The sequence below is a fragment of the Rhinoderma darwinii genome, chromosome 1 (genome assembly GCF_050947455.1).
Source record: "Rhinoderma darwinii isolate aRhiDar2 chromosome 1, aRhiDar2.hap1, whole genome shotgun sequence".
Taxonomy (NCBI): Eukaryota; Metazoa; Chordata; class Amphibia; order Anura; family Rhinodermatidae; genus Rhinoderma; species Rhinoderma darwinii.
In genome coordinates, this window is record NC_134687.1 from 83,807,050 (window position 1) to 83,829,518 (window position 22,469).

Below are 22,469 nucleotides of genomic sequence, written 5' to 3' on the forward strand. Positions count from 1 at the left end.
CATTTCTAAAAACTGCAGAATCTGGACAATACATATTTAGTAGTATTTCTCTGGTAAAACCTTCTGTGTTACAGAAAAAAATTGAATAAAATTGAAATTCAGCAGAAAAAATGACATTTGCAAATTTCATTTCCACTTTGCTTTAATTCCTGTGAAATGCCTGAAGGGTTAAAAAAAACTTTCTATATGCTGTTTTGAATACTTTGAGGGGTCTAGTTTTTAAAATGGGGTGTTTTATGGGGGTTTCTAATACATAGGCCCCTCAAATCCACTTCAGAACTGAAGAAGTACCTTAAAAAAAAGGCTTTTGAAATTTTCTTAAGAATATAAGAAATTGCTGTTTATGTTCTAAGTCTTGTAACGTCCAAGAAAAATAAAAGAATGTTCAAAAAACGATGCCAATCTAAAGTAGACATATGGGAAATGTGAACTAGTAACTATTTTGGGTGGTATAACCGTCTGTTTTACAAGCAGATGCATTTAAATTCTGAAAAATGCTATTTTTTGTAAATTTTCTGTAAATTTTGCAATTTTTCACAAATAAAGACTGAATATATCGACCAAATTTTACCACGAACATGAAGCCCAATGTGTCACGAGAAAACAATCTCAGAATCGCTTGGATAGGTTTAAGCATTCCGACGTTATTACCACATAAAGTGAAATATGTCAGATTTGAAAAATGGGCTCTGAGCCTTAAGGCCCAAACTAGGCTGCGTCCTTAAGGGGTTAAACCATCAAATCTTGTAACGTTCCGTTAATGTGAAGGATGGGATAAACTGAAGAAACAATAGAGAAAAGTGTCTGTCTTTTATATAATTATTAAAGGAGTTCCTCCTGGTGCCTATTGAGCATATTCAATGTGGATGGAGATGCAGCGTGACTAAGGACAAAGTACAGATCCTTGGCACAACCACAATCAAATCTCATATGCAGACTGATGCACATGCACTTCTCATGGATAGATTTCAGCGTGTCACACAGTGCTGATAATTAAAGAGATCAATGTCAAAAAAGCCTGAATAGAATTATATTAATCCAGGATCTGATAATCTGGCACTTTTATCCAGTAATATGGAATCTAAATAACAGAATTTCACAAGACTAGAAGCAAAAGTCTGGGCATAGATAACCTATGAGTAAATTGAGGATATCTGGCAGAATTGTTGAGATTTATGCACTTTTCGCTGTCTGTCCGAGTACACGGTACAAAGATAAATAGGTGTACCCGTGGAAATGTTTATAGTACTGCTGCCTGCGAGATCTGAGTGAAGAAACATCTACTGAACCAGACTGCGATCACCCCAGAACTTGAAGTTCAGGACGGTTTGTTGCACACTATGTAGTGTACTGAATAATATCAATGTGGTGACTGATGTTCATAACAAATTTTTTCTTTTTTAATTTTATAACGGTCTAATGAGTGTGTTCCAAAATAAAATAGCTGCCTTATGATGGTTCCTGCAACTTTAACCCCTTAATGACAAGCCATTTTTTTATGTTTTTCCATCGTCTCATTCAAAGAGCTATAACTTTTTTATTTTTGCGTCGACATAACTGTATAAGGTCTTGTTTTTTGCGGGACAAGTTGTAATTTTTAATAGCACCATTTTGGGGTACATAGAATTTATTGATTTAACTTTTATTAACTTTTTTTTGGGGGGGGGGGATGATAGAAAAAAACCTAATTTCGCCACTCTTTTTTTGCATCCTAAATTTACGCCGTTTACCGTGTGATATGAATAACACAATCACTTTATTAAGCGGGTTGTTGCAATTGATATAGATTGATATAGATTTTCTTATGTTTTACTACTTTTACACAGTAAAAACACTTTTTTCAAAATTATTTGGTTTTGTTTTTCCATATTTGAAGAGCCGTAACGTAATTTTTTCACAGATGCAGTTGTATAAGGGCTTTTTTTTTTTTTGCGGGACGACTTGTAGTTTTTATTGGTATCATTTTGGAGTAGATGCGACTTTATCACTCTTCATCAAATTTTTGTAAGGCAGGATTCAAAGAAAACAGCAATTTTTGCAGTTTTTTTTATTTTTTACGGCGTTCTCCGTGCGGGTTAAATTATGTAATAACTTTGGGGTCTTTACGGATGCAGCGATACCAAATATGTGTAACTTTTTTTACTTTATTTTGTTTTTTAATGATAAAGCAGTTTGTAAGGTGAAATAGTTGGCTTTTCATTTTTAGTTTTTTTTTGTTAACTTTTTATTAAATTATTTTTTTTTTTTGCTAGTCCCACTAGGGGACTTCACTATGCGATCGCCCAATCACATTTATAATACACTACAATACTTCTGTATTGCAGTGTATTATGCCTGTCTGTGCAAAACGGACAGGCATCTGCTTGGCCATGCAACTGGCATGACCTAGCAGGCATACTCTACAGGCAGACCTGGGGGCTTTTATTAGGCCCCCGCCTGCCATAGAAGACTCAGGCACCCGACGATCTTATCGCCGGGTGTCGGTGGGAGAGAGAGGGAGCTCCCTCCCTCCCTCTCTCCAAAACCACTCAGAATCAGCGCTTGCTATTGAGCGCCGCATCTGAGAGGTTAAACGGGTGAGATCGATATATCAATCTCACCCGTTAGAGCATGGATGCCCCCAGCCCTCCTCTACCTCCTGGTAGCTGAGAGCAGGGACGTTTAAAGAGGCTCTGTCCCCACATTATAAGTGCCCTATCTCCTACATAAGGAGATCGGCGCTATAATGTAGGTGACAGCAGTGGTTTTTATTTGGAAAAACGATCTATTTTTACCACGTTAGGAGCGATTTTAGCTTTATGCTAATTAGTTTCTTAATGCCCAACTGGGAGTGTTCTTACTTTAGACCAAGTGGGTGTTATACAGAGGAGTGTATGACGCTGACCAATCAGCATCATGCACTTCTCTCCATTCATTTAGACAGCGCATAGTGACACTGTGTTGTTCACTATGTGCTGTCTTATACTGACACATTAACGTTACTGAAGTGTTTACACAGTGAATAGGCATTCCTTCCAGCCAGGACGGGATATCTATTCCCAATCCCGACACTTCGGTAACATTTCTGTGGTACTTACAGCAGAGCAAAGTGTAATCTCGCTGTAACCTGTCATTTACAGCGTGATCTCGCGAGATTACGCTTGCTTCGCTGTAAGTCCCACAGAAACGTTAGTGGGCGTTGTAAAGAGGAGTGTATGACGCTGACCAATCAGCATCATACACTTCTCTCCATTCATTTACTCCGTGCATAGTGACACTGCGTTGTTCACTATGTGCTGTCTTAGGCTGGATTCACACGAGCACATTACGTCCGTAATTGACGGACGTATTTCGGCCGCAAGTCCCGGACCGAAAACAGTGCAGGGAGCCGGGCTCCTAGCCATCATAGTTATGTACGACGCTAGGTGTCCCTGCCTCGCTGCCGGACAACTGTCCCGTACTGAAAACATTATTACAGTACGGGACAGTTGTCCGGCAGGGACTCCTAGCATCGTACATAACTATGATGTTAGAAGCCCGGCTCCCTGCACTGTGTTCGGTCCGGGACTTACGGCCGAAATATGTCCGTCAATTACGGACGTAAGGTGCTCGTGTGAATCCAGCCTTATACTGACACATTAACGTTACTGAAGTGTTCAGACAGTGAATAGACTTTCCTTCCAGCCAGGACAGGATGTCTATTCACAATCCCGACACTTCAATAAAGTTTCTGTGGGACTTACAGCGAAGCAAGCGTAATCTCGCGAGATCACACTGTAAATGACAGGTTACAGCGAGATTACGCTTTGCTCTGCTGTAAGTACCACAGAAATGTTACCAAAGTGTCGGGATTGAAACAGAAAGAGCCTTCCCCAAATTGTTCCCACAAAGTTGGAAGCTACAATTGTCCAAAATGTCTTGGTATGCTGAAGTATTAAGATTTACCTTCTCTGGAACTTCCCGACCCCTGAAACCCGTAGCATTATCCCTCCACCAAACTTTTTTTTTTTATGTTCATTATTTTTTTGTTTAATATTAATTTTATTTTTATTTATTTTTAACAAATTAATAAAAAACATCCATAATGAGATTACAAAAATACATAATTTATACCCTCCCCACCCAGAAACCCAATAAACACACAGTTTTCCCCTTCTTCCATCTTCCCTCTCCCTTCCTTTCCTCTCCACGTCTACCCATTCCTAGAAAAGGAATCATTAAAGATTGAACTCCTCTCACTGCTATATCTTGGTTAACTCCTTCCCGACCGCCCACTGTCTTTTGACGTCAGGCGGTGCGGGTGCTTAGTCTACAGAGACGTATTTTGGCGTCGCTGTAGATCAGGCTGATGAGCGCTCGTCCTCTAAGGGTATGTTCACACACTAATTATGTACGTAATTCGGGCGTTTTTGCCCCGAATTACGTCCGAAAAATGCGGCTTGAAAGCGTTGACAAACATCTGCCCATTGAAAGCAATGGGCTGATGTTTGTTCACACGAGGCGTATATTTACGCGCCGCTGTCAAATGGCGCGTAAATAGACGCCCGCGTCAAAGAAGTGACCTGTCACTTCTAGGGGCGTAATTGGAGCCGTTATTCATTGTCTCCAATGAAAAGCAGCGCCAATTACGTCCGTAATGGACGCGGCGTTCAAGCGCCTGCACATGCCGTTACGGCTGAAATTTCAGCCGTTACAGACGCTGCCGTGTGAACATACCCTAAGCAGGAGCTGTAACTAAGGGTATGTGCACACACACTAATTACGTCCGTAATTGACGGGCGTATTTCGGCCGCAAGTACCGGACCGAACACAGTGCAGGGAGCCGGGCTCCTAGCATCATACTTATGTACGATGCTAGGAGTCCCTGCCTCGCTGCAGGACAACTGTCCCGTACTGTAATCATGTTTTCAGTACGGGACAGTTGTCCTGCAGCGAGGCAGGGACTCCTAGCATCGTACATAACTATGATGCTAGGAGCCCGGCTCCCTGCACTGTGTTCGGTCCGGTACTTGCGGCCGAATTACGTCCGTCAATTACGGACGTAATTAGTGTGTGTGCACATACCCTTAGTTACAGCTCCTGATCTTAGAGCAGCCTCTTGAACACAGCTGGGGTCGACAAGCATTCGGACCACAGCTGTTTAACCCTTTGATTACCGCTGTCCGTGACCTCGGCAAGATCAAAGGGAATTCCCCTCTTTGATCGCATCACCGGGATTCCAGTGATGCGATCAAACAATGGGGAATCCCTCTGCAGTCAGCACTGGGGATCTACAAAGGACCCCAGGGCTGTCTGTCCCGTTTGCCTGCTGTTCGGGCACACTATGTGCTGCCCGATCAGCAGCCTGTGTCATAGTGACACAGTGTAATGTATTAGCGTACAGAAGTATGCTAATACATTACAAGTAAAAAATAAAGTTACAAATAAAGTTATCCCTTGACGGGACAGTTGTCCGGCAGGGACTCCTAGCATCGTACATAACTATGATGTTAGAAGCCCGGCTCCCTGCACTGTGTTCGGTCCGGGACTTACGGCCGAAATATGTCCGTCAATTACGGACGTAAGGTGCTCGTGTGAATCCAGCCTTATACTGACACATTAACGTTACTGAAGTGTTCAGACAGTGAATAGACTTTCCTTCCAGCCAGGACAGGATGTCTATTCACAATCCCGACACTTCAATAAAGTTTCTGTGGGACTTACAGCGAAGCAAGCGTAATCTCGCGAGATCACACTGTAAATGACAGGTTACAGCGAGATTACGCTTTGCTCTGCTGTAAGTACCACAGAAATGTTACCAAAGTGTCGGGATTGAAACAGAAAGAGCCTTCCCCAAATTGTTCCCACAAAGTTGGAAGCTACAATTGTCCAAAATGTCTTGGTATGCTGAAGTATTAAGATTTACCTTCTCTGGAACTTCCCGACCCCTGAAACCCGTAGCATTATCCCTCCACCAAACTTTTTTTTTTTATGTTCATTATTTTTTTGTTTAATATTAATTTTATTTTTATTTATTTTTAACAAATTAATAAAAAACATCCATAATGAGATTACAAAAATACATAATTTATACCCTCCCCACCCAGAAACCCAATAAACACACAGTTTTCCCCTTCTTCCATCTTCCCTCTCCCTTCCTTTCCTCTCCACGTCTACCCATTCCTAGAAAAGGAATCATTAAAGATTGAACTCCTCTCACTGCTATATCTTGGTTAACTCCTTCCCGACCGCCCACTGTCTTTTGACGTCAGGCGGTGCGGGTGCTTAGTCTACAGAGACGTATTTTGGCGTCGCTGTAGATCAGGCTGATGAGCGCTCGTCCTCTAAGGGTATGTTCACACACTAATTATGTACGTAATTCGGGCGTTTTTGCCCCGAATTACGTCCGAAAAATGCGGCTTGAAAGCGTTGACAAACATCTGCCCATTGAAAGCAATGGGCTGATGTTTGTTCACACGAGGCGTATATTTACGCGCCGCTGTCAAATGGCGCGTAAATAGACGCCCGCGTCAAAGAAGTGACCTGTCACTTCTAGGGGCGTAATTGGAGCCGTTATTCATTGTCTCCAATGAAAAGCAGCGCCAATTACGTCCGTAATGGACGCGGCGTTCAAGCGCCTGCACATGCCGTTACGGCTGAAATTTCAGCCGTTACAGACGCTGCCGTGTGAACATACCCTAAGCAGGAGCTGTAACTAAGGGTATGTGCACACACACTAATTACGTCCGTAATTGACGGGCGTATTTCGGCCGCAAGTACCGGACCGAACACAGTGCAGGGAGCCGGGCTCCTAGCATCATACTTATGTACGATGCTAGGAGTCCCTGCCTCGCTGCAGGACAACTGTCCCGTACTGTAATCATGTTTTCAGTACGGGACAGTTGTCCTGCAGCGAGGCAGGGACTCCTAGCATCGTACATAACTATGATGCTAGGAGCCCGGCTCCCTGCACTGTGTTCGGTCCGGTACTTGCGGCCGAATTACGTCCGTCAATTACGGACGTAATTAGTGTGTGTGCACATACCCTAACAGTTCCTGATCTTAGAGCAGCCTCTTGAACACAGCTGGGGTCGACAAGCATTCGGACCACAGCTGTTTAACCCTTTGATTACCGCTGTCCGTGACCTCGGCAAGATCAAAGGGAATTCCCCTCTTTGATCGCATCACCGGGATTCCAGTGATGCGATCAAACAATGGGGAATCCCTCTGCAGTCAGCACTGGGGATCTACAAAGGACCCCAGGGCTGTCTGTCCCGTTTGCCTGCTGTTCGGGCACACTATGTGCTGCCCGATCAGCAGCCTGTGTCATAGTGACACAGTGTAATGTATTAGCGTACAGAAGTATGCTAATACATTACAAGTAAAAAATAAAGTTACAAATAAAGTTATCCCTTGATGGGATTAAAAAAAAAAAGTAACAAAACAAATAAATAAAAAAAAGTCCCAAAAAGAGTCTTTATTTTGCATTAAATACATTTTATTGCCCCTACACTAAATAAAAACAAAAAACCTACACATATTAGGTATCTACACGACCGTAATAACCTGAAGAATTAATCTAATGGGTTATTTAGCGGGAAACGTGAACGGGATAAAAAATAAACAAAAAAAACTATTACGAGAATCGCTTTTTCCTATATTCACGCCGTGAAAAAACATTTTTTTACCCCCAAACTGTGGGGGGGGGAAAAAATACTATTTCTCTTGCATAAAACAAGGCCTCATACAGCCACGTCAATGAAAAAATAAAAAAGTTATGGCTGCTGAAACACAGAGAGGCAAAAACAGAAAAATTGAGCTGGTCATTAAAGAGGCTCTGTCACCAGATTCTCAAACCCCTATCTCCTATTGCATGTGATCGGCGCTGCAATGTAGATAACAACAACGGGGTTTTTTTGGTTTTTTTTTAAAACTTTCATTTTTGGCCAAGTTATGAGCTATTTTATATATATGCAAATGAGGTTTAAAATGGACAATTGGGCGTTTTTTTTTTCGTTATGTCCAACTGGGCGTGTATTGTGTTTTTAACTGGGCGTGTTTACGTGTATGACGCTGACCAATCAGTGACCAGTCAGCGTCATACACTCCTCTCCATTCATTTACACAGCAGCGATGTGCAGCCACATAAACAGAGATTAACATTAATCGAGTGTCCTGATAATGAATACGCATGACCATCCAGCCTGGACGTCATGTGTATTCAGAATCCTGACACTTCTGACTCTTTTCTGTGAGATTTCCAGCAAGTGAAACGAAATCTCGTTTGCCTCCGTAATCTCGCGAGATTTCGTTTCCCTTGCTAGATATCTCAAAGAAAAGAGTCAGAAGTGTCAGGATTCTGAATACACATGACGTCCAGGCTGGATTTCATGTGTATTCATTATCAGGACACTTGATTAACGTTAATCTCTGTTTATGTGGCTGCACATCGCTGCTGTGTAAATAAATGTAGAGGAGTGTATGATGCTGACTGGTCACTGATTGGTCAGCGTCATACACGTAAACACGCCCAGTTAAAAACAATACACGCCCAGTTGGACATAACGGAAAAAAACACGCCCAGTTGTCCATTGAAAAGCTAATTTGCATATATATATAAAATAGCTCATAACTTGGCCAAAAATGAACGTTTTAAAAAAAACAAAAAACGTTACTGTTATCTACATTGCAGCGCCGATCACATGCAATAGGAGATAGGGATTTGAGAATCTGGTGACAGAGCCTCTTTAAGGTCTTTTCAGGCCTGGTCATTAAGGGGTTAAATAAACAATTCTCAGTGACACTGTATAGGTAAATTGGCCAAACAAGAGTCCTCAACACAATCGCAATACCTCCCCATTCAGCTATTGACTATATCAGAACAAAAAATGTAATCACATCTTCCCTAACCTACCTTGGAGTTACAATACAATTTTGGGAGGAGAAGTACATCTCTGCTAAGCTATTAGTCCCATTAACCACATAAAGAGACTCTGCAACAGATGAAAAGAAAATGAAGAGGGGGGGGAAAAAAAAAAAACACTCGATAGACCGAATCTACTCCCATCTCCCAATATGGCTGGCTTTAGTAAACTTAAGTTTCTCATACTTCTTTATTTTTTTTGTCATGAGGTTCCTCCACTCTTCGACTGTGGGGGGTGAGTCGGCGCCCCATTTCCTGGCAATAAGTACCCTGGCCGTAGGAAGCAATCTAGTAATAACTATTTGTCCCTTATTATATTTACCTTCTTCCATCTCTTCTGTGCAATTAAGAATTGCATGAATCAGGGATTTAGGAATGTCTCTCCCTAATACATTTCAATTTCCTCGAAGATGTTTACCCTAAATATTTTAATATACAAACATGTCCATATAACATGAATAAAATCAGCCATTGGGGATTGGCATCTAGGACAGTTAGAACTGTTGTTAGTATCAAATTTACAAAACAAGAGTAGGAGAATAATACAATCTATGCAAGATGTTAATTTGTATGAATTGATGGTTTACGCTGACCGACACATTTTTAACATTTCTCTAACAATTTGCCCACCAATCATTATCAATCAAACCTAAGTCTCCAGCCCATTTTAATTGGCTTGGGGGCAACATACTTCCAGAAAGTGCACCATTTATAATTCTATATAGTGATGAAATACCCTTTTTACCCACAGTATTATACATAAGCCTATCGATCTAACTGTGACTTTGTACAACAAATTTTTCTTTATAGTTTTACTAACTGCGTGCTGTATGTGAATATATCGAAATCGATAAGTTTCTCTTAAGTGATTTTAAGTTCCTCAAAATTGATCAGTTTCCCATTTAATACATTTAATACTATATTTTATCCACCCCCCTCCTGAATATTCTCCAATTCTTTCACGTTTTTATTGTACCACACTGGTGTACATTGAAGTCAGGGCTGGACTGTCCATCTGGAAATTCTGGCAAATGCCAGATCGGCCGGTGTACGCTGTGGGCTGCTTCCGGCTCACCTCTTCCTCCCACTGAGTAGCGCTAGCCTGTCATCATGCAGGGGCGTAGCTAGGGGGGGGGGGTACGCTCTGTGCCCGGCTATTCAGATCTTTTGTACTAGTGAATTCGTATAGCGCTTCCGTCGCTGAAAGGCGCTGACTGACAGGGAAAGTCATTCTGCCCAGAAAATCAGCGCCTTTCATAGACGCTTTGTTCAACCCACAGGAGACCTGCGCAGAAGACAGCAGGTCTCCATTGCTGCGGACCGGCGTGGGAGCGGGATTAAGGTGAGTTTGTATAGTTTGTTATTTTATTGTAATAAAAAAAAGTGTGTGGCTTTATCTACAGGGGGGCTTTATCTACAGGGGGGGCTATATACAGGGGTGGGCTATCTATGGAGCTCTATATACAGGGGTGGGCTATATCTAGAGGGGGGCTATGTACAGGGGTGGGCTATCTGTGGAGCACTATATACAGGGATGGGCTATATCTACAGGGGGGCTATATACAGGGGTTGGCTATCTGTGGTGCACTATAAGAGGAGCTATTTGTGGGACACTATACAGGGGTGGGCTATATGGGGGCACTATCTACATGGGGGCAAAGTGTGTGTGTGGGACACGGTGTATGGTGCTTTTATAATTAGAGGTGCAGTGTGTGGCGCTATTATATTTAGGGGCGTAGTGTGAGGTATAATGAGTACTTTATCTTTATTTATAGGTGCAGAAATGTTGGAAAAGTGAGAATCTAAAGACATCTTAGCGGCAAACTGCAGAAATGGTCTGTGACCAGGAGTAATCATAGAGGTCTGGATCGGATGGAGAAAAAGAACTAGAATCTGAGACGTCACCAGTGAGTCACTTAATGTAAACGTATATTCTGCCTCTAATCAGCACTGTAGTCACTGTATGATCTGCAGTGAGATTATGGGTGGTGTGATTATGATATGATTTATTTTTTGTGAATCCGCATCTCCCAGCATATCCTTATCATTGTTCGGGCCATGCTGGGAGCTGTAGTTTTACGCCGTACATACCTATACGGCAGGGGTTGCACTAAATTGAGCTGTATTTGTGCTGGTGTTATATTTATGTACTGAGCTTTGTTCTGGTGCTGTATATATGTACTGAGCTTGGTTCTGGTGTTGTGTATAGAACTATATTGCTTGTAAAATGTACAAATGTTTTTATGCTCGAGTTACATAAAAAGAAATGTGGAAAAGAAATGACACGTCATTGATTGGTAGAGAAAACAAACACGGCGAGGGGGAAAGAGATGTCGGGAAAGAGGTGGGGGGGGCGCCAAAATTAATCTTTGCCCCGGGTGCTGGAGAACCTAGCTACGCCTCTGCATCATGCTGTGTGGCGCAATGGCCTCTGCACCAAGCAAGCAGCCTGCTGCCAAGCCAGTGTTGCTAGCTGTCATAAATTTATTTTTCACAGCCGTGTCCCGGCCCCTCCTCCTCAACCACTGACACGGCTCCTCAGTTCACTGTCTCTGTTCTAAGCCACGCCTCCTCCGTAATTGGCCCTGCCTCCTCCATACTCTAACCCTATCACGGTGCAGCTTCTTGCTGCTCTGCGTGAGCATGTATTCCCAGCCTTTTGTCTACAGCTCAGCGGCGGGTTTACTGCTCACACAGAGCTGAGCTGGCAAATGAGTCAGTCTAGCATCTTCATAGAAAAGTGTGTTCAGCCTCAGTCCTCTCCAATCTCCACAAGTCTGTAAATAAAGAAAGTAAATATGCAAAAAAAATTACTGTTATCCCCTTCCCCTCCATGTGGAACTATAACTCCCAGCATGCCCAGACACCAGTAGGACTTCAGGACCTGGTGGGCGTTGAGGTCCCCCCCACAGTTTGCATTAAAGGGGTTGTCTAGTCCCTAAAAATTGATGGCCTATCCTCAGGATAGGCCATCAATACCTGATGGGTCGGGGTCCCACTCTCGGGACCCCCGCCGATCAGCAGTTTTGAAAGGGCTGCAGCGCTCATACGAGTGGTGCTTCCCCTTCATTTCTACTTGCTCTCTGTGAATCGCTGACATGGATGTACCGGCCTCCTTCTCCCATTCGCTTCAATGAGATCAGGCTGCAATACTGTGAATCGCCGCTACATCCATGTCAGCGATTCACAGAGAGCAAGTAGAAATGAAGGGGAAGCACCACTCTTACGCGCGCTGCAGCCTCTTCAAAACTGCTGATCGGCGGGGGTTCCGGGAGTGGGACCTCGACCCATTAGCTATTGATGGCCTTTCCTGAGGATATGCCATCAATTTTTAGGGACTGGACATGGTCACTACATGGGGGTAATATTGGTATTTGTATAGTGGTTTTTATTCAGTAACAGTATGGGGGTATTATTCAGTCACTCTGTGGTTATGGTGTGGTGGCAGTGGCGTAACTATAGGGGTCGCAGCGGTCACAATTGCAACCGGGACCCGAAGCCAGAGGGGCCCATGGCCGCCCACACCAAATTGAAAGTTACTATATGTAATAAACTACACAGACCCCCGTTACGATACACCGTGTTCCAAATTATTATGCACATTGGATTTAAGTGTCAAACATTTAATTATTAGTTTTTCAATTAAACTCATGGATGGTATTGTGTCTTAGGGCTCTTTGGATCATGGTAATCAATCTCAGACACCTCTGATAATTAGTTTGCCAGGTGTGCCCAATCAAAGGAAAACTACTTAAGAAGGACATTCCACATGATTAAGCAGGCCACAGGTTTCAAGCAATATGGGAAAGAAAAAGGATCTCTCTGCTGCCGAAAAGCATGAAATAGTGCAATACCTTGGACAAGGTATGAAAACATTGGATATTTCAAGAAAACTTAAGCGTGATCATCGTACTGTGAAAAGATTTGTGGCTGATTCAGAGCACAGACGGGTTTGTTCAGATAAAGGCATAATGAGGAAGGTTTCTGCCAGACAAATTAATAAGATTCGGAAAGCAGCTGCTAAAATGCCATTGCAAAGCAGCAAACAGGTATTTGAAGCCGCTGGTGCCTCTGGAGTCCCGCTCAGCTCAAGGTGTAGGATTCTCCAGAGGTTTGCAAGTGTGCATAAAGCTATTATTCGGCCACCCCTAAACAATGCTCAGAAGCAGAAACGGTTGCAGTGGGCTCAGAAATACATGAAGACTAATTTTCAAACCGTGTTGTTTACTGATGAGTGCCGTGCAACCCTGGATGGTCCAGATGGATGGAGTAGTGGATGGTTGGTGAATGGCCACCATATTCCAACAAGGCTGGGACGTCAGCAAGGAGGTGGCGGAGTCATGTTTTGGGCTGGAATCATGGGGAGAGAGCTGGTAGGCCCCTTTAGGGTCCCTGACAGTGTGAAAATGACCTCTGCAAAGTACGTAGAGTTTATGACTGACCACTTTTTCTTCCGTGGTACAAAAAGAAGAACCGTGCCTTCCGTAGCAAAATTATCTTCATGCATGACAATGCACCATCTCATGCTGCAAAGAATACCTCTGTGTCATTGGCTGCTATGGGCATAAAAGGAGAGAAACTCATGGTATGCCCACCATGTTCCCCTGACCTCAACCCTATAGAGAACCTTTGGAGCATCCTCAAGCAAAATATCTATGAGGGTGGGAGGCAGTTCACATCAAAACAGAAGCTCTGGGAGGCTATTCTGACATCCTGCAAAGATATTCAAGCTGAAACTGTCCAAATACTCACAAATTCAATGGATGCAAGAATTGTGAAGGTGATATCAAAGAAGGGATCCTATGTTAACATGTAATTTGGCCTGCTAAGTTTTTTTTTATTGAAAGAGCTTTTGATTTCTGTAAATATGACCTCCTGATGCTGCAAATTCAACAAATTACCATTTTAGTTCTCTTTACAACCTTTAAAATGTTTTGATCTCTGTTGTGCATAAACATCTCCGTTGAGAGGTTACCCGACGGAAACCTCAGACGAAAGGGCAGCGGTGATGTGAACAGGCCCTTACTAATGTTTTTTTTTGTGTATTTGTTTTTTTTACAGGTTCAGTCGTTGGACTACGTCGGATTCGTGGACTACTTCGATGACTACTTTTTATTATCAATAAAATGGTTAACGAGGGTGGTGTGGGTTTTCTTTATTTCAACAAACCTGTTTTTTCTATGTCTTCGTATTTTTTGGAAACTTTATTACTACCGCCTTATTAATAGCTGCTGGCTGATTGACAGCGTCCATTACTAAGGGGCTTAGTGTTAGCCGATGCAGAGGCTAACACTAACCCCCTTTATTACCCCGGTACCCGCCACCAGGGGTGCCGGGAAGAGCCGGGTACGATCCAGTACCCGACAATCTGTAGTGACGGTCGGGCACTGGGGCGGCCGCAGGCTGCTGTTATTAGTCTGGGAAATGCCAAACACAGTGGCCCTTACCACCCTGGTAATGCCAGGCTGCTGCTGCTGTTGCTGCAGCAAAAATGGGGGGGACCCCACGTCATTTTTTAAATAAATAATTGGAAAGAACGATGTGGGGTTCCCCCTCTTCACGTCTAACATTAAACCTCGCCTTAGTAATGGATGTTGTCAGTCAGCGGCCATTACTATGGGGGTAGCAATAACGCTTAGAAAAATACAAACACATAGAAAATATTTTATTGAAATAAAAATCCCACACAACCCTCATTATCCATTTTATTGAGAATTTAAAAAACGCCGTTATCGAAGTAGTCCTCGAATCTGAAGTAGTCCAACAACCGAACCTGTAAAAAACACAAACACACAAAAATAATTAGTAACACATAACTAAGCAAAACAATTATTATTCTTACCTTTCCTGGGTCCAGCGCTGAAGCCGCAATGTCAGCGAGCTGAGACCTATATCTAAGCCTATCATGAGTGATACTGTCTGCTGAGCCACTGTATCTAATCCCATCATGTGTGATACTGTCTGCTGGGCCTTATATCTAATCCTATCGTGTGATACCGTCTGCTGAGCCACTGTATCTAATCCCATCATGTGTGATACTGTCTGCTGGGCCTTATATCTAATCCTATCGTGTGATACCGTCTGCTGAGCCACTGTATCTAATCCTACCCATATCTATAGGGTCGTAGTGCTATAGTTATGCTGTCTCCTATATACACATGTACCCCCAAAAAAGTGTGTGTGCGTGTATGTATTGGGGCTATTTCCCCTGGCGGTTCAAGACCTTAGTGACGCCCCTGGCTGCTAGTGCTGCATTGTTGGGTCACTTAGGAGACCCAGCGATGCAGCTGAAGGCTGCGGGCCGTCGACCTTGAGAAGTTTGGGGGGGGGGGGGAGAGAACCTTTGCATCTGGGCCCATGAGCCTTTAGCTATGCTCTGTGTGGTGGTCTTATTCAGTCATATGTGGTTATGGTGTGGCATTATTATTCAGTATAGGGATGCACGATGCATCGAAACTTCGATACTGTGCATCCCCTAACGGTTTGATACCGTTATTTCATGTATTTCGATACTAAGCTGTGCGGCCACACAGCTTAGCATTGTAACACATGAATGTATGAGAGCGGGGCTTCGGCTGTGTAATACAGCCATTGCCCTGCTCCTGAGTCCTAGCAAGTGCGCGCCGTCAGGATGATGTGATGCGGCCAGCGCTGCACCAATGAGCAGCGGCACTGCAAAACACCCCCATGTTCTTTCTTCAGTGCCTGAACCGCCGCTCATTAGTGCAGCGCCGGTCGAATCTCCTGTCAGGTGCGGGGCAATGGCTGTATTACACAGCCGCAGCCCCGCTCTATAACGGCGAAGATCAGAGAAACCTCTCATCTCCGCCGTTATTCCCCTGAATGCTGCGATCAAAGCTGACTGCAGCATTCAGGGGAAAATGAGAAGAGGGGATGCCCCTTGGAACGCGTCACAGGTATCCCTGTGATGCGATTGAGGGACATACCATATATGGGCAGACAGCCCAGTTTCTATTGAAGGACCACAGGGATGTCTTACTATATTTCCTGTTGTTAGGGCATACTTAGGTATGTCCTAACAACTGTCTGTGTACTATCCGTACACAGGCTAATGTACTGTAATATAGATATATGCCAGTACATTAAAGTTTAAAAATAAAGTAAAAACGAAGTAATGTTAAATAAAAAAAAAAATACACGTACAACTTTTTAAAATAAGTCTCAATACATAAAACATACACATTTGGTATTGGTGCGGCCGTAATAACCTGCACAGCAATTTTTTTGCGTCATTTATGATGTGTACCATGTAAAAAATGAAATAAAAACTGCTTTCTTTCACTTAGGCCGGATTCACACGAGCGTGTGCGTTTTGCGCACGCAAAAAACGCCGCGTTTTGCGTGCGCAAAAGGCACTTAACCTCACCATATGGTGTTTCATCACCATATGATTCGCGGCTGCGTGCTTTTCGCGCAGTCGCCATCATTATGACACTCCGTTTGGATGTTTGTAAACAGAAAAGCACGTTTTCTGTTTTCATTCATTCTTTCACAGCTGTTGCACGAATCACGCGCGTCCCACGGAAGTGCTTCCGTGTGGCATGCATGATTTTCACGCACCCATTGACTTCAATGGGTGCGTGATGCGCGAAATACGCACAAAGAACGGACATGTCGTGAGTTTTTCGCAGCGGACTCACGCAACTGTCTGCACGGCCCCATAGACTAATATAGGTCCGTGCGACACGCGTGAAAATCACGCGCGTTGCACGGACGTATATCCCATTCGTCTGAATAAGCAATTATTGTGAGGCACGAGGTGTAATGAATTTAACCTCCATGTGCCTCTCATTAATAGTAATTAACCCCATCATGTACCTTACACATTAACCCATTATGACTGAGAAACATGATGGGGTTAATTGCTATTAATGTGAGGCACATTCAAAATTCATCAAACCTCGTGCTTCACATCACTAAATGGAAGAACTTTTTTTTTTATTTATTTTTTATTACTGTTGGCAAAGTATCGTTTTGGTATCGAAATCGCAATACTACGCAAAGTATCGGTATCGAAGTCCAAATCCTGGTATCGTGACATCCCTAATTCAGTAGCAGTATGGGGGTATTATTCAGTCACTATGTGGTTATGGTGTGGAGGTATTATTCAGTAACAGTATAGGGGTATTAATCAGTCACTCTGGTTATGATGTGGCGGTATTATTCAGTCACTATGTGGTTATGATGTGGCGGTATTATTCAGTAACATTATAGGGGTATTATTCAGTCACTATGTGGTTATGGTATGGAGGAATTATTCAGTAGCAGTATGGGGGTATTATTCAGTCACTATGTGGTTATGGTGTGGTGGTATTATTCAGTAACAGTATGGGGGTATTATTCAGTAACATTATAGGGGTATTATTCAGTCACTATGTGGATAGGTGGTGTGGTGGTATTATTCAGTCACTATGTGGTTATGATGTGGCGGTATTATTCAGTAACATTATAGGGGTATTATTCAGTATGTGGTTATGGTGTGGTGCTATTATTCAGTAGCAGTATGGGGGTATTATTCAGTCACTATGTGGTTATGGTGTGGTGGTATTATTCAGTAACAGTATGGGGGTATTATTCAGTAACATTATAGGGGTATTATTCAGTCACTATGTGGATAGGTGGTGTGGTGGTATTATTCAGTCACTATGTGGTTATGATGTGGCAGTATTATTCACTAACATTATAGGGGTATCATTCAGTCACTATGTGGTTATGGTGTGGTGCTATTATTCCGTAACAGTATGGGGGTATTATTCAGTCACTATGTGGTTATGGTGTGGTAGTATTATTCAGTCACTATGTGGTTATGGTGTGGTGGTATTATTCAGTAACTGTATGGGGGTATTATTCAGTCACTGTGGTCATAATGTGGTGTTATTATTCAGTAACCGTATGGGGGTATTATTCAGTCACTATGTGGTTATGGTATGGAGGTATTATTCAGTAACAGTATGGGGGTATTATTCAGTCACTATGTGGTTATGAGGTGGCGGTATTATTCAGTAACAGTATGGGGGTATTATTCAGTCACTCTTGTTATGATGTGGCGGTATTATTCAGTCACTCTTGTTATGATGTGGCGGTATTATTTGGGCCTTTTAATGCATTATTATTATTGGTCTTATTATAGTGAGTTGTGTTCAGTAACAGTATGCAGGTAATATTTTATCTGGTATAGTTCTATGATTTAATAACTGTATATGTATATAGATAATTTTTTTGTGTGAGGGGGGGGGGGCATATGCTTTGGGGCTTACAGCACTCCTGGACGCGCTAGAAGTCAGTGATGCAGTTCTCTGCACATCGCCTTCTGAATTGACTGCATTATTGATACACTAAGATGGTGAGGGTTCTGACTGACATTTATCCATGTATTCATGCGTTGAATGATGTAGCTGTATTTATTCGGGTGTCATTTCATTAAATTAAATAGTGATGCACTTGGAATCACCACCTTTGTGGTATCTGCCAGCACTAAATTCAGTACATGAGCAAAGCACCAGACATGGATTTGGCCTGGTGACTCTGCTGACAACCACGCAGAAAACCCTCTATATTGTCCTTGCATGTTTGCAGATCCATCTGTAGAATTGGCAATACAATGTTTTATGTCTATTTTGCATGACTGGAGAACTCCTAGGAATTTCCCCGAAATGAGAGATAATGGGCTTCAGACACAAGCAATGGAAGAATAGAGCAAACACTTGCTCAAATTTGGTGAAAGATCCACAACTGACAAAAAGCTTGTAATAGTTCTTCTTGGTGTGGTTTACATGCATTAATTTATAATTTATGTTTTAATAAATTACTTTTTAAGGGGTTATCCAGGACTTTAAAATTGATGGCCTGTTCTTATGATAGGCCATCAATATCAGATCGGTGGGGGTCTGACTCATGGCACCCCTGCCGATCAGCTGTTTGAAGGTGCCTTCATTGTTTATCAGGCACAGATCTGTCGTTTTAATAGAGTAGCAGCTGTACCTGGTATTACATCTCAGAGCAGCTCAGTCCCAGTCAAGTCAATCCAAACCTTCTCATAACCTACAAGCTGACAAACATATTTCACATTCACCACATCGCAAGTGGGCCTGTGTTCAATCAGGGACTGAAATTCAGGCCTGGCATTTGATAGAAGTGCTCCCTTAATCCCTAATATTTTTTTTAATGCTGCCAAACTCTCCATCAACAGCTTACATATCGGCCAGCACCTATAAATACCTGCTCTTAATTGCCCGACTCAACAACTCAAATATGTTACTTATTTTATCTCCTTTCTCCCTCACCAGCCTCTTCAGAGTACTTGCTTCATGCCATGTAATTAAGGGTTTAAGCTGAAACGCTATGAAATATCCAAGGAAGAAGGGCAATGCCATTCCCCCCCCCCCCCACTCACTGGTCTCCATAAATTTTTTTGCTTCATTCTCACCCTCTTCCTGCCCCAGATTAAGTCATTCAATATAGTTTCTATTAATTTTAATATTTTTTCATTAATCCAGACCGGGCTGGCAGCTAAGACACAGAGTATTTGTGGTTGTAGGATCATTTTGACCAATGCCATCCTGTCTGCCCTAGATAATAGCATCTTGTGCCAAGTAGAGATTCTGGACCATATTTTAGCAAGAAGAGGCATAATATTTAAGGGTATAAAGTTCTCAATGTCTGCATTGATTTTGATACCTAGATATTCAGAATGTTGAGTTGATTGCAAAATCTTGAGTTTATTCAAGGTTAGCCAAAATTATCTAGAGGAAGGAGCGTAGATTTAATCCAATTGCTACTCAATCCAGAAAATCTTCCAAAGTCCTCTATTGCATGTATAGTCTTAGGCACAGTCTTTTCTGAATGGCTCAAACATAGTCATATATGTCATCTGCGTAAAGTAGAACTTTATCCCCCCTCCCTCTGCTGCCGAAGCCCACTATATCCTTTCTGCTTCTTAACCAAACTGCTAGTGGCTCTATAAACATAGCAAACCGCAGCGAGGAGAAGGGGGCATCCCTGTCGAGGACCACGAGTCAGACAGAAAGGGGCTCGAAGTCCACCATTAAGTCTCACTCTTGCACTTGGTCCTACATGAATATTCCTTACCATGTCAATATATTCCTGGCTCAGATCAAACTTTTCCAACACTTTCCATAGGTATGCCTACTCCACCCTGTTAAACGCCTTGGTAGCATCAAACAACAGGATGGAACGGGCCCCACCTTCACCCAACTGTATGTTTCCAAACAACCTACCAAGATTATCATTTATATTTCTTCCTGGGATAAATCCACTTTGGTCAGGGTGTATAATTGATGAAATTACCTTAGTCAACCTCATTGCCAATGCTTTAGCATGTATTTTTTTCATCCGTATTACGTGAAATTGGTCTATATGACTACTTTTCTATCAGATCTTTACCTTTTTTTTTAATATAACAGCAATAATGGCCTCATTCATTGACAATGGGAGACCCTCCTCCTTATCCGACCCCTTGATGGTTTCCAATAGTAAGGGAATAACTCCTTACTGTATTTTCTATATATCTCAAACGGGAGACCATCAGACCCTGGGGATGTATTCCCAGAGAAAGGTCTAACAGCCTCCCTAAGATCCTCTACTGTTAAGTGGGCTTCCAAGATTTTCCTCTGTTCTTCTGTTAAAGTAGGGACTTTTATCCCATCAAGAAAATGACTTAATTCTGCATCACTAACTCCCCCTTATATAAATCTGAATAGAAGTCGTGAAATTCCCTCATTTTTCTTCCGGCTCCTGAGAGATTCTAAACCAAATATTTCTAACTTGTAACTTCCCCACAGTGAAGTATGGTGGTGGTAAATTTCTTACATGGGGATGTATGAACGCTAAGGGCATGGCCAGACGTGGCGGAATTGCTCTGGAATTCAGCTGCAGCCAGTCCACTGTGGAAATCCGCAGCAGACTGTTTCTCCATTGGTTTCCACACCTTTTTAGTTAGGTTCGTGCACACGTGGCGGAAAACTCCGCTGCGGACCTTAGGCTGCGGTGCGGAATTTGGTGCCCGCAGCATACACTGGCTGTTGCGGACGTGTAGCGGACTTGTTGCGGAATTTCTCCATTGACTTCAATGGAGATTCAAAATTCCACAATGAAATCCGCAGATGTTATGTGTGTTGCGTTGCGGTTTTACAAACAGGATATTTCATCATTCTGGCTGGACCTATGTATTTCTAGGTCTATAGCCAGACTGAGATGAAATGGTTTAAAAGACAGCAGGAAGTACTCTTCACCTGAATACGCAACGGCTAATCCGCATCAATTTACTGCACATTTTAGGCAAAGCCGCAACAGAATCTGCAACGCAGATTATGTGCGGCATTGATGCGGACAGTGTCGGCAGAAATACGCCACGTCTGGCCATGCCCTAAAGGTGTTGGGGGATTGTACTTCATCAATGGCACGATTTCCCAGAAATACAGCAAAATCACAAAAGGAGAAGATTCTGCACACCTTGTGACGTGAAGTACGAAGTACTTTATTATCTTGGCAATGCCCCCAAAAATTCTTTCAAGGCCACTGCATCCTTAACCCTTTGAGGACCAGGCTAGTGTCCCTTTTTTTTATCACCGCCTTCCCAGAGCCATTATTTTTTTTATTTATTCAGTCATCATAGATGTATGAGGGCTTGTTTTTTTTTGTGTTATGAGTTGTAGTCTTTAATTGCACCATTTAATGTACCATAAAATGTACTAAGAAACATAAAAAAAAATTATGTTGTGCTCTGATGAGAAAAACAAACAAACCAGCAATATATATATATATATATAGATTTTTTTTTTCCAGCGTTGACCTTGTGGTAAAAATGACAGGGCTTAACAGAAGAACAAAGATAGCAGAGCAGAGGACCTTCATTAGGCATCTGGCTGCCATGAGAAACCTATTAGCACCCCGCAATAGCGTCGCAGCCAATGGGATAAGAGAGCAAGCCCCCTTTTGTTCAATGGCTTAGATGCTGCAGTCGCTATGGATCTAACTGGTTAAACGGCTGGGATTAGAGTTATGTCCGATCCTGGTCACTAGGTTATATAAGCTGAACTGGTTAACTGGCCTAAGTAGCGCGGTCGCTGTTTTTTTTTTTTCCTCTCTTTCTTTTTTGGGGCCCCCTGTTGTGTTGGCTCCGTATATGCTAATTTGCTGTAGTTAGCCACCGGGATGGATCTAGCTTCCCTACCTACCAATCAGCATGAGGCAGCTTGAGGGTAGTTCACACCCTGTGGGCTAGCTACAGCAAACTACCATAGAGGTAGCCAACACAGATCACATCGTATTCTGCCTTGGTGAACTTTATCCCAATTACCAGTGCTGGGGCTGCTTACGTCTTGTGTGGGCAACATTTGTTTCTAGATATGCAAATCATATAAAAAGAAATGTAAAGATTTTTAGATACAGTACATCCTGATTATCAAAAACCATTTTTGGCAACAATTTTAACTTAACCTGGTAACTAGAAAGGTCTACATTAAATGGATCACAAATGGTCAATACATGCAGAAATGTTCTTTTTAAAGAGGAACTTTGTCACCATTAGGTCTTATTATGCCAGAGT